The 12,155-nt window shown below is 53.9% G+C and overlaps 1 pseudogene; it reads left to right on the forward strand.

Moving 5' to 3' along the window:
• The first annotated feature begins 2,609 nt into the window (after positions 1 to 2,609).
• On the forward strand, positions 2,610 to 4,847 carry LOC149875747 (uncharacterized; annotated as a pseudogene).
• The last annotated feature ends 7,308 nt before the right edge of the window (positions 4,848 to 12,155 follow it).

The raw sequence follows: 12,155 nt of genomic DNA on the forward strand, positions 1-12,155 counted from the left end.
TCAGTCCACCCCTCCTCTGACCCAGTGCTGTTTGCTGAGGATGTGTATATTACTCTTTGTCCTAAAGCACCATACCCCCACCTTTCCTCCCTGTGCTATTTTCCTGTACAGCCTATAGCCCTTGATGTTCACCACCCAGTCATGCATTGGATCCCACCAAGTTTCAGTGAGCCCCACTATGTCTAGGTTTGTGTTAGCTAGCAGGAAGGCAAGTTCCTCCTCCTTGTTCCCCATACAACAAGCATTAGTGTAGAGGTATTTAAGGCCTCCTGAGGGTGTATGCTCCACCCCCCTAATCCCCAGATTATCTGGGCCCCTGTCTCTTACCTGGGTATTTTTTGTGTTTGTTGCCTGTCTTGGCTCGGCTGTTCATGTGGGTGGCTCATGGCTTCCTCTGTCCTCATCTTCCCCTTCCCTTGACAAGCCTAGTTTAAAGCCCACCGGAGGAGATTGGCCAACCTGAAAGAGAACACACGCTTACCTTTGGGGGGGAGGTGAAGCCAATCCCACCCAAGCATGTCTCTTGTCCTGAACTATGGGTCATGGTCCAGAAAGCTGAAGCCTGCCACGAGGCACCATTTCCAAAGCCACAAGTTGACCTCCCTGATACAGGTCTCATGGTGTCATCCACAGCCGCTCACTGGAAGGACAGATGAGAAGACCACCTGTGCCCCTATCTCCTTCAGTTTGCTCCCCAGAGCTTGGCAGTCCTTCATCAGGTGATCAGGGCTGCTCCTGGCCACATCATTAGTATCTGCATGGATTAGGACCATGGGGTAGTAATCAGTGGGCTGGATAGCGGCCAGGATCATCTCCATCACATAGTTTTATAGTTTCATAGTTTCATATTCTCTAGGGTCGGAAGGGACCTGAGCAGATCATCAAGTCCAACCCCCCGCCATGGCAGGAAAGAGTACTGGGGTCAAACGACCCCAGCAAGATGTTCATCCAATCTCCTCTTAAACACCCCCAGGGTAGGAGCCAGCACCACTTCTCTTGGAAGTTGGTTCCAGCTCCTAGGAGGGAGATGGTGTTTGCATCTGTGTATCCATGTGCAAAGAGTGAGTGAGTAAAGTGTGTGCATCCATCTGCATGTGTATGTGTACATGCGCAGGGTGTGCATGCATGTGTGTATGTTGCTAGCAGGAAGAGTATATTTGTGTCTGTGCCCATGTGCAGAGTGAGTGAAAGTAGTATGCGCCTGTCTAAGTGCACGCCTGTGTGCATGTATGTTTGGCCATAGTGGGACAGGGGGACAGGGAACAGAGAGAAGAGGGGTGCATGTGCCCTCCCACCCTCAGCCCGGCAGGTTCCCCCCAGACTCCCCTGCCAGCACCAGGAAGGGAAGCAGCCCAGCTCATGGGGGGGAAGGGGCCTCCAGTGTTGTCTTTGCCCAGGGCCCCAGTGCACATTAATTCACCACTGGGTGCGGGGCTGGACATGGAGGCGGATGGAGACCCCGGACTCGGATGCGGAGCAGTGAGGGTGGGGGTTGGAGTGGGGCTGGACACAGAGCAGTGGGGTGCGGGGTCGGCATGTGGAGCCTCTGCACAGGCACTTCAGTCCCGTATGGCACCGGAGGAGAGCTCCGGCTGTCGGGGGCACTGGGCCCTGAGAGCTTGTGCTGGCCTCAGCGGTGCTGTGAGCGGGGACCCCATGAAGAACCATGCTGGTCCTTGGTCGTGGCTGCTTGGGTTCACGGTTACAACCCTGGGTGCAGCCTGAATTCACCTCCCCCCATCACTGCAGAGTGAGCTGACATACAGGGGGGTCTTCCCCAAGGCCCCAGAGATCCCCAAAAGACCCCCCCGGTGTTCTGTGCACACTTGGGGGAGTGGATTTAACACCCACATACCCCATCACACTGAAGGGGGGATTCCCAGCCATGACACCTCCCCAAAGCCCCCCTGGACCCTGAGCAGTATGCAAATTTTTGGGGGGGAACTGCCCCCCATATCTGCTTCAGCAGGGCCCTCCTTGCCATCACTGCCCCGCTCCACCCAGTGGGGGTTCCCTCCACGGCACGTGGCGCTGGGACTATCTACCGCCACCGGGTTGCTGCAGGCGCGGGAGGGCGTCCACACCCCGCAGGTGAGTGTGTGACCAGAACGGGGCACAGGCTGCATGCTGGGGGCGGGGGGAGCTCCACACACTGGGCCCCGCTGTGGTCTGGGGCAGAGGACAATGTGCACGTGACCTGCCACCCCAGGCCCTGCTCTTACACCCCCTGCCCACCTGCCCCTTCTTGCCGCCACCACCACTCCTCCCCACCTGCCCGCCGGCCACGGACTTGTGCCGCCTCACCCTGGGCCCTGCCGGCCCTGGCCCCTAGAACCAGCCCCGACTCCACGTGGGGTCCTGCCACCTGTCCTCCCCCCTTCTCACCACGGCCGCTCCTCCCTGCCAACTCCTGCACCACATGCAGGAGCAAACCCCGCTCTCCTGCTGCCCTTCCCTGGCCCTGGCTGGCCTCCACTCACCTCTTCACCCACTGCTGCCACCGCTGCTGCTTCTCCCCAGCCCTGAGCTCCGAAACACTCTGAGCACTACCTGAAAACAGGTACATATTTTAAATGCAAAAGAAATAGCAGTTTTAGCCCCTTGCCAGGATGGCAAGGAATAATGTGGAATTTGTTCCCCACATAGGAGGTGCCCAGTTCCTGAGCAGAGATGAAGAGCAGTCTCCTGTGGAAGGATCTGCAGACCTGGAGCCATCATGGACTTGCCCAGGGCGTTTGGGTGAGATGGACGCCCTGAGATCCAAGGAAGAACAATGGCACAAGAGTCAGGTGAGGCCCCAGAAGGAAAATGTAGCAGTGAACCAGGTACCATCTCCGTTTGGGCCTGATAGTGGAGGAGAGAAAGATCCCAGAAAGAGCCCTGGGTGCAGAGGAGCATTTGTGGAGCTGAGGGGCATAAATAGCCACCAGAAAGAGGCACTGCATCCCAGCCAAGGCACTGGGGAAGGCATCAGAGGGAATCGGTTCACTGGTAAGCACAGGGGCATAACCCAACCCTGCCCCAAGGCCAGGAAAACCTTTAATTGCCCATCACTCATTAGTCTTCGTTACATAAGGCACACTGGGGAGAAGGCCCATATATGCATTAAGTGTGCAAAGAGCTTCACCTGTCTCTCAACCCTGGTTGCTCACCACCAGATCCACTCTGGAAAGCCTCCCACTCCTTCACCAAATGAGTAGTGAGCTTTGTGTGCCCCTCAGACATGGTTAAGCACCTACTTGTCCACTGGGGAAGTGTAGGTACCGGTGTGCCAAGTGTAGTAAGATCTTCACCTGCTTCTTCTTCTTTTCTTGGCACCAGCACATCCACCTGAGGAGGGAGACACACCACTGCACTGGGTTCGGGAAGAACTTCTGGTGGCAAGACCAGTCCCAGCAGCAGTGTGTGCAGGGGGAGATGCAGCCCCAGCATGGCACCAACTGTGGAATGAGCTTAAGGCAGACTTCCAACCTGGCCAAATACTGGTATGTGCATGCAAAGGAGAAGCCATATCAGTGCTTGGAGTGTGGGAAGATCTTTACCTGAACCTCCGACTTGGCCCAACACAAGCTCATCCACACAGGGGGGAAGCCACATCAATGCTCGGAGTGCGGGAAGAGCTTCACCCGACCCTCCCTCCTAGCCCAGCACCATCTTCTGCACACAGGGGAGAAGCCACATCAGTGCTTTGAGTGTGGAAAGAGCTTCACTTGCTCCTCCAGTCTTGCCAAGCATCAGTTTATCCACACAGGGGAGAAGCCACATCAGTGCTCAGAGTGTGGGAAGGGCTTCGCCTGATCCTCCAGCCTGGCTAGGCACTAGCTCATCCACACAAAGAGGAAGCCACATCAGTGCTCAGAGTGTGGGAAGAGCTTCAGACAGCTCTGCACCCTGGCCCAGCACTGGTTTATTCACACACAAAAGAAGACCCATAGGTGCTCAGAGTGTGGGAAGAAATTCAACCAATCCTCCAGCCTGGCCCAGCACCAGTTTATCCACACAAAGGAGAAGCCACATAAGTGCTCAGAGTGTGGGAAGAGCTTCACCCAAACCTACCTCCTGGCCCAACACAAGCTCATTCACAGATGGCAGAAGCCACATCAATGCTTGGAGTGTGGGAAGAGCTTCAACCAATCCTCCAACCTGGCGCAGCACCAGCTCATCCACACCCAGGAGAAGCCACATCAGTGCTCAGAGTGTGGGAAGAGCTTGAGACAGATCTCCACCCTGGCCCGGCACTGGCTTATTCACACACAAAAGAAGCCCCATCAGTGATCACAGTGTGGGAAGAAATTCAGCCAGTCCTCCAGCCTGGCACAGCACCAGTTTATCCACACAAAGGAGAAGCCACATAAGTGCTCAGAGTGTGGGAAGAGCTTCACCTGAACCTCCCTCCTGACCCAACACAAGCTCATCCACACCAGGGAGAAGTCACATCAATGCTTGGAGTGTGGGAAGAGCTTCAACCAATCCTCCAAGCTGGCCCAGCACCAGCTCATCCACATAGAGAAGAAACCTTATTAGTGCTTAGAGTGTGGGAAATGCTTCTCCCACTTCTCCAAGCTGGCCTAGCACCAATCCATCCACATACGGGTGCACCTGTAATGCTTCCAGCAGTGCAGAAAGGGCTTGGGGATGTATACCCACTCAGCACCTACCAGTGTTTGCATCCAGGGAAGTAGCCTCATGCTGGTGCACTGAAGCAAGAGTTCACCCATTGTTCAGCCCCAGTACAGCACTGCAGAACCCCAGAGCTTCTGATTTGATTCGGAAAAATTTCAGAGATTCATCCATAGGGTATACTGGGGAATCAATGAAATATCTGTAACTTTGTTGTCGTTTGGCTGATTCAGATGAAATGTGTAGTGATGGTAGCTTCTGCTGAGACTATTATGCATGCCAAGTTTCAAGGTGATAGCTGATGGGGGTTCTGGGAAACTGCACCCCAAAATTGTGAAAGCACTCATGTCTCGTGTGTGTAAGCCACAGTGAGGTGAAAGCTGTAGGGATGGTAGCTCTTGCTGAGGCCACAAAGCCTGCCCAGTTTCAAGGAGATAGGAGCAGGGGTTTGTGGGAAACTGCACCCCAAACTCTTGGGAGCAAAACTCATGTCACATGTATGTGTTAAGCCACAGTGGGGTCAAAACTTCAGTCATGCTAGCCCCTGCTGAGGCCATGGAGCCTGCCAGCTGTAGAGGAGATAGACACAGGGGTTCTGGGGCCCTGCACCTCTGGCTGCTGAGAAGTAAAACTTGTGTCATGGGTGCCTGTGCAACTGCCTGTCTCTGTCATGTCATTCTACCGTGAACGACAAGGTGGGGTCTGGCAGGCCTAGCACAGGGCGGAGGAGAAGGCCCATTTCAGATATTCAGAGGCTCACTGGGCTTCCACAGGCCAGTAAAAATTTAGGTTTTTACTTTGGAGGGTGGGTACAGGGCTAGCAATAAACCTGACACAGGCCGCCAGATGCGGAGAGTGCAGTTACGCTCTAAATCTCCATCTGCAACTTCACCTTGTGCAGCAGCCCTTTGGGTCTCTGCAATCTGAACCCAGGGGAGAGAGATCAAAAGGGAAGATCTACTGGCTTTCTCCCCCCTGGTGGCAATGCCATCAGCCAATAGGAACTGGAGCCTATGATGGCTGTGGCCATGGGTGTCAGTGGAGACTTGACTAAATCTCCAGCCTCCCAGTTGGATTTTCATGCATTCTTAGTCACTTGCTGGAGCTGGCATGGAAGAGAAGCTGGCAGCAGGGGCCCTGGTGGACTTAGGTGCCTCCCTGTGCTCCTGTTCAACCCTGCTCAGGGCCCCGACAGCAGACGCTTATGCATCTCTTCTGTAACACACCTTTTTTTGGGTTATTAACCTTTTGGAGTAGCCTCTATGGCTTTGGCACTAGCAGGGAAGCCTCAGTATTCCCAATGGGAGATCACAACGTGCTGAATTTCACCCACAGGATATGTTCATACTTTCTTCATCGTTCCACAGAAGAGGCAGGACCTGTCATGCACTGCACTTCCTTTACTGCTTCTATTACATTTAACTGAGAAAAGAGACTCTACTTGCCCTGGCCATGGGCTCATTCAAAAGGGCAGGGTCCTTGCTTCACAGCAGTCCATGGGTGTAATGACTTGAGTGTGGCCAACTCCTGCTCCTGAGGCTTAGGAAAAACACCTGGACAGTGGGAAGAGGTTGGCAAATGGCAGAGATATTGGCTCTGGAAGGGGTTCTCGTTCCTGGTCTGTTACCGTTTCACAGTTCTGGAGAAGACATGGAGATGACCCACATGGATTTCATGTTAAGTTGTGGGGCTTGATTAGCTAAGATACTGTTACAGAGAATGGGATGAAGGGAAGGAGGATGGTGGGGAGTGGGAAGCTGGCACCTGGTGCACAGTTCTGATGAGGGCCTAAACAGCAAAATCTGCCAAACTGGGCTCATGGGGTGGCAGTGGGAGCTTCTTGCAGACCCCAAGGTGCATGTGCTGGCCTGGGAGAGGTGTGATGTGGTGGGGAGGAAAGGCAAGGTCAGCGTGGAAGGCAGGGAATGCTTCCCCAGCAATAAATGTACTCATTCTTGCAACTCAGGAGCCTTACATACCAGAACCCTGGGACCAGGTGGGAGGACAAAGCTGAGAGTTGGGCAAAGACAGGCCCTGGGTGTCATTTGGAGCCAGTTGTCTTGGGGAGGGCACCCTACTGTGAAGTCACTTCTCCCCCCTGGGAGCACTGACTGCTTTCAGAGAAGGATGGGGATGGCACAAGCTCCAAGGCAAAGATGTTCATAGGTTCCCTCAGCATCTCTGCTGGCCTCTGCTTGAGGGTTTTCCTTTTAACCCCTTGTGGCAGCTGAAAAGTATGTCTGTGTGATAAAAGTGCTTGCTGAAGGGTCTATAAAGATTAGACCAACTGTTTTTCTGTATTTGTTTACATATTAAGCTACAAGTTGTTGCTAAAAGCCTAATTATAGTTTAAGATGTAGTGAGGCCCTGTATAAAGTAAGGCCTAGTAAATTTAGCAAAGCCTAGAAATAGTAAGGCCCTGTGGCGCAGCTAAAATTACCTTATCAAAGGAATGCAAGGCTTGTACTGCTATTGGTCAGTCTAAAGACAGTTGAAGAAAAAGGAATCTAAGTGGTTGTATGTTATCAGTGTCTTTCAGAAGCTATAAATTAGCTGAAATATCTGGAAACCATTCAGAAGGAAAATGCAGCTCTGTGAAAAGATTAGTTAGCTGTTGCCTAAATCAGTGGGCCCGTGGACCTCGAGGAGCCCAAGAACTGCATTCCAGAGTCCTTCCCGGCACCCCTCAGACAGCATTGCTCAGGGACGCCTGACCTCGCTGCACTTTGTGGAAAGAGAAGCTTGCTGCGTATCAGGCATCAAAGGGACTGCCTATAAGTTGCCAACGTGAATTGCTTTTGTCTGTCATCATTTGTCTTGTTACTACGTGTAGCTGTGTTTTTCTTAAATCAATAAATCTTTCTTACCTTTCTACCCCCGACCACACTCTCAATCTAAACCCTCCACAGGCGGCTGGGACACCCCTTCCCCTCATCAAACTGTGGCGGCCAGGCTCTGTGTCCTTTGGGTTCTCCAGTGCCCTAGAAGGGCCAAATGAAAGGTGTGTGACGGGTTTGCCAGTGGTGGCTCTGCAAGCTGGCTTGGCAAGGGCAGCCAGCATGCGAGCTGTAACAGCTTAAAAGTTTTCCCTCACCCCTCAGGTTGGGGGCTTGCCCTGCCTCCAACCTGGGACAAGGAGAAGAGCCTGGACCTGGTTGAAGACCTAAAATCCCCCATCCCTGATTGGAGAGTTTCAACCTTGGGGGCAAAGCCCCAGAGGATAAACAGGCAGCACTCGGCTTCTGGGGAGACTGACAATGATGGAGGAAGGAGAGGGACCCAGAAGAGCCCTGAAGTCACAGGAGGCGGCTATGCTCAACGTGCAGAGCAGTGCATGGCAGAGACCCAAGCCCCAAGCCACAGGTGGTAGCTCAGGCTCCCAACCCCTGGCAGGGAAGCCAGGAGCTCGACATGCAGAGCCGTGCACGGCAGAGACCCAAGCCCCAAGTCGCAAACGGTGTCTTGGGCTCATAACCCCCAGCAGGGAGCCAGGAACTTGGCTTGCAGGGTGCCGTGCAGTGGGGATCAAAGCTTCAGGTGGTGGCTCAGAGACCAGACCACTGACAGGGAAGCTGGGAGCTCGATGTGGAGGCAACACATGGAGGGACTAAAGCCTGAGGCACTGAGCACAGTCCGGGCATTGATAGCTTGGTGGTAGGAACCTTGCCTGCTGCACAGGTGACCTGAGTTTAATCCCTGAGAGGAGTTGAGAGGAAGTGGGGATGCCCACAGGGTGGAGGGTTCCCTTCATCTCTTTCCTGGCCCCTCTGGGGTGTTGGCACCCTACATCTTGTGGGCCCTGTGCCTCAAGCTTTGTTATTTGATTACCTCTGCTAAATGTATATGTACGTGTAACACTTCTTGAGTCCCCTTTGCTCCTCCAGGGCCCCACAGGAACCAGAGGAGTGTGACTTCACTACCTGCAGTTCCTATACCCTGTGGTATATATGTTATATCCCAACCCTGTTCCCCACTTATTAAATGGTATATGGTTAAGTCCCAACTGGTGTCCTGGCTCTACTCTATAGGGAATAGGAGAGCTGCACACCTTGGGCAGCTACACCTCCCACACTGCTCCAGCACCCAAACTGATCCCTTCAATTGACGAGGGGGAATACCATGCAGGTTATAAGTGAACAATTGTTTCAGTGCACAAGCATGAGTCCACCTGCCTGGATGCAGACACTGGTGGGTGCTGAGCAGGTAGACATCCCCCAAAGCCTTCCTGCATTGCTGGCAAAATTATGAATGCTCCCAGAAGTGGATGCAATGGGGCTGGGCCAGTTGTGAGGAGTGCAGGAAGAACTTCCTACACTGTGAGCACAGCTGTGGCTTTCCTTCTGTGCGGCTTAGCTGGTGCCAGGCCAGGTGGCAGGATCATGCAAAGCATTTCCCACACTCTGAGCACTGATGTGGCTTCTCCCCTGTGTGGATGAGCCAGGGTTTGGGCAGGTGGAAGGGCAGCTTGAAGGTCGTCCCATTTTCAGCACTGATGCAGCTTCTTCCCTGTGTGGATAAGCTGGTGCCAGCCTAGGTCGGAGGACTGGGTGAAGTTTTTCCCATTCTTCTCAGTGGCAATGTGGCTTCTTCCTTGTGTGGATGAGCTGGTATTGGGTCAGGTAGGAGAATCGGGTGAAGCCTTTTCTACACTTGTTGCATATGTAGAGCTTCTCTCCAGTCTGCCTTACCTTAAGAAGAGCCAGGAGTGATGGGCAGTTTAGGGTTTTCCTGACTTCAGTGCAGGGTTGGGCTCTGCCCCTGTAATTGGCAGTGAGCTCCTCCTTTCCTCTGAGGCTCTCCCCACTGTCTTGGCTTGGGTGCAGTGCCTCTTTCCAGTGGTCCTTTAGGTCTCTCATCGCCACAAATTCTTCCTGCCACCTCGGGCTTTTCTGGGGTCTGTCCCTTCTCCACTCTCACAGCCAACTGGAGATGGTACCTGGTTCACTGCTACATTCTCCATCTGCTTTTGGGGCCTTCCTGGACTCTTGTGCCATTGCTGTCTCTCAGGTCTCAAGGAGTCCATCTCACACGAACTCCCTGGGGAAGTCCATGGTGGCTCCAGGTCTGCAGGCCCTTCTTCAGGCGGCTGCTTGTCAGCGCTCAGCACCCAGGCACCTCCTGCATGGGGTGGAGAAAATCCAGATTAGCTCCAATCCTGCTGGCAAGGGGCAAACACTGCTATTCCTTCTGCTGGGATGGGCCTCAGAGCAGCCTCGGACATTGACACTTCTGTTCTCTCCAGAAAACAGGTGCTGGGGTCAAGGGAGATGCTGGTCCCTGTGCTGGGCTAATGTTGCCTACCCAGTGCAGCTCAGAGTCAAACTCTCCAAGTTCCTGGCCCACCTGTCAGCCCCATCACCTCTGGCCCTGCTAGGAAATGTATATGTAGGACATGTGTGTTAGGACACAACCTGAATAACTTCATGCTCTAATGGGTTGAGGAGGAGGGGAGGACTTAGAGCTGTGGCTCCCTGTTCTGGGAGAAGCAGGGCTGTGCTTCCTGCCTACCTCCAGGACCAGGTCTGGTGCAGGGAATAAGCTCATGGAGATTTCCGCTGCTGACAGGTCCCAGGTGGCCTCCCTGGCACAGGAGTCTGCAATGGGTTTTAAGGCCTTAGCATGCACCTGAACCAGGACTGTGTGCTCAGTCTCTGGCTTTGTGACATGCAGAGCTCCAAAGATGAAACACGAAGGGGACAATTCTGGAGGAAAACCTGGGGGATTCACTTCCCCCCACAACCTGAAAGCTTCTAAATCTGACCCATGGCATGGAGCTGTATAATGCAGGGGTGGTCTACGGGGGGTGCGCATTCCCCTGGGGGTACTTTGAAAGGTCCCAGGGGGTACGCAGAGGTGAGTGGGGATGGAGCGCCATTAAGCCATGCTGATGCCTCCCAGGAGCAGGGCCGTACAGATGCTGTGCTGCCGCCAGTCGCCACACTCCAGCTTTGCGTCTAGATGCTCACCACCCCCCAGGGTACACTTATTAAAAAGGGGGCCACCAGGAGTACACTTATTAAAAAAGGTTGAAAACCCCTGGTATAATGCATAGATTCATAGATTGTCAGGGGCTCCATATCTGGCAGCTATCAACAAAGATAAACACAAGGACCTCCACCTGGGCAGGAGGAATCCCCAGCACACCTACAGGTCGGGAGATGAACGACCTCCTCAGCAGCTCAGAGGCTGAGAGAGATCTTGGAGCTGACAGTCACAGTTGACTCCAAGATGAACACGAGCCAGCAGTGCAACGAGGCCATCAACAAAGCCAACCTGCACCTTGTCGAGTATTAGCAGATGCATGACCAACAGGTGGAGGGAGGTGATCCTCCCCCTCTATGCGGCACTGGTCAGGCCGCAGTTGGAGTACTGCGGCCAGGTCTGGGCGGCCACACTTCAGGAGGGACACGGAGGATCTGGAGAGGGTTCAGAGGAGGGCCACTGGCATGGTTAGTGGTCTCCATGAAAGACCCTATGAGGGGAGGTTGAGGGATCTGGATCTCTTCAGCCTTCACAAGAGACATCTGAGGGGAGACCTTGGAGCCACCTATAAGTTTATTAAGGGTGGACAACAGGGAACTGGTGACGTGCTATTTACCAGAGTGCCCAAGGGAGTAACTAGGAATAATGGCTGCAAACTAGTTGGTAGGTTCAGAAGGGACCTGAGCAGATTATCAAGTCTGACCCCTTGCCATTGCAGGAAAGAGTACTGGGCCCAAACAATCACAGTAAGGTGTTCATCCCAGCCTCCTCTTAAATACCCCCAGGGTAGGAACCAGCAGCACTTTGCTTGGAAGTTGGTTCCAGATCCTAGCTGCCCAGACAGTGCAGTCGCGCCTCCTGATGTCTAACTTAAATCTCCCCTCTGCCAGCTTGTGACCGTTATTCCTGGTCACTCCTGGCAGTGCTTGGGGGAACAGGGACTCCCCCAGTGCCTGCTGGTCCCCCCTGACTAGTTTATAACAGGCCACAAGATCCCCCCTCAGTCTTCTATTTTGGAGGCTGAACAGGTTCAGGTCCCATAGCCTCTCCTCATAGGGCCTGCCCTGCTGCCCCCTGACCATGCGAGTGGCCTCCTCTGGGCCCTCTCCATCCTGTCCACATCCCTCCTGAAGCACGGCGCCCAGAACTGGATGCAGTACTCCAGCTGTGGCCTGACCAGTGCCGCACAGAGGGGAGGATCGTCTCCCTGGACCTGCTCGAGATGGATCTGTGGATGCGCGACAAGGTGCGGTTGCCTTTCCTGACCCCACACTGCCAGCCCAGTTCATCTTGGCATCAATGATGACCCCAAGATCCTTTTCTGCCTCTGCCCTGACGAGAAGGGAGTTCCCCAGCCTGTAGGTATGGTGCCAGTTCTTCCTCCCCAGGTGCAGCACCTTGCACTTGTTGGTGTTGAATCCCATCCTATTCTCATCTGCCCACCCCTGTAACCTGTCTAGGTCTGATTGCAGCCTATTCCTCCCTTCTAGCGTGCCCACATCCCCCCACATCTTAGTGTCATCTGTGAATTTGAACAGGGTGCTATTTATCCC

The sequence above is a fragment of the Crocodylus siamensis genome, chromosome 1 (genome assembly GCF_052110815.1).
Source record: "Crocodylus siamensis isolate JL-2025a chromosome 1, ASM5211081v1, whole genome shotgun sequence".
Taxonomy (NCBI): Eukaryota; Metazoa; Chordata; order Crocodylia; family Crocodylidae; genus Crocodylus; species Crocodylus siamensis.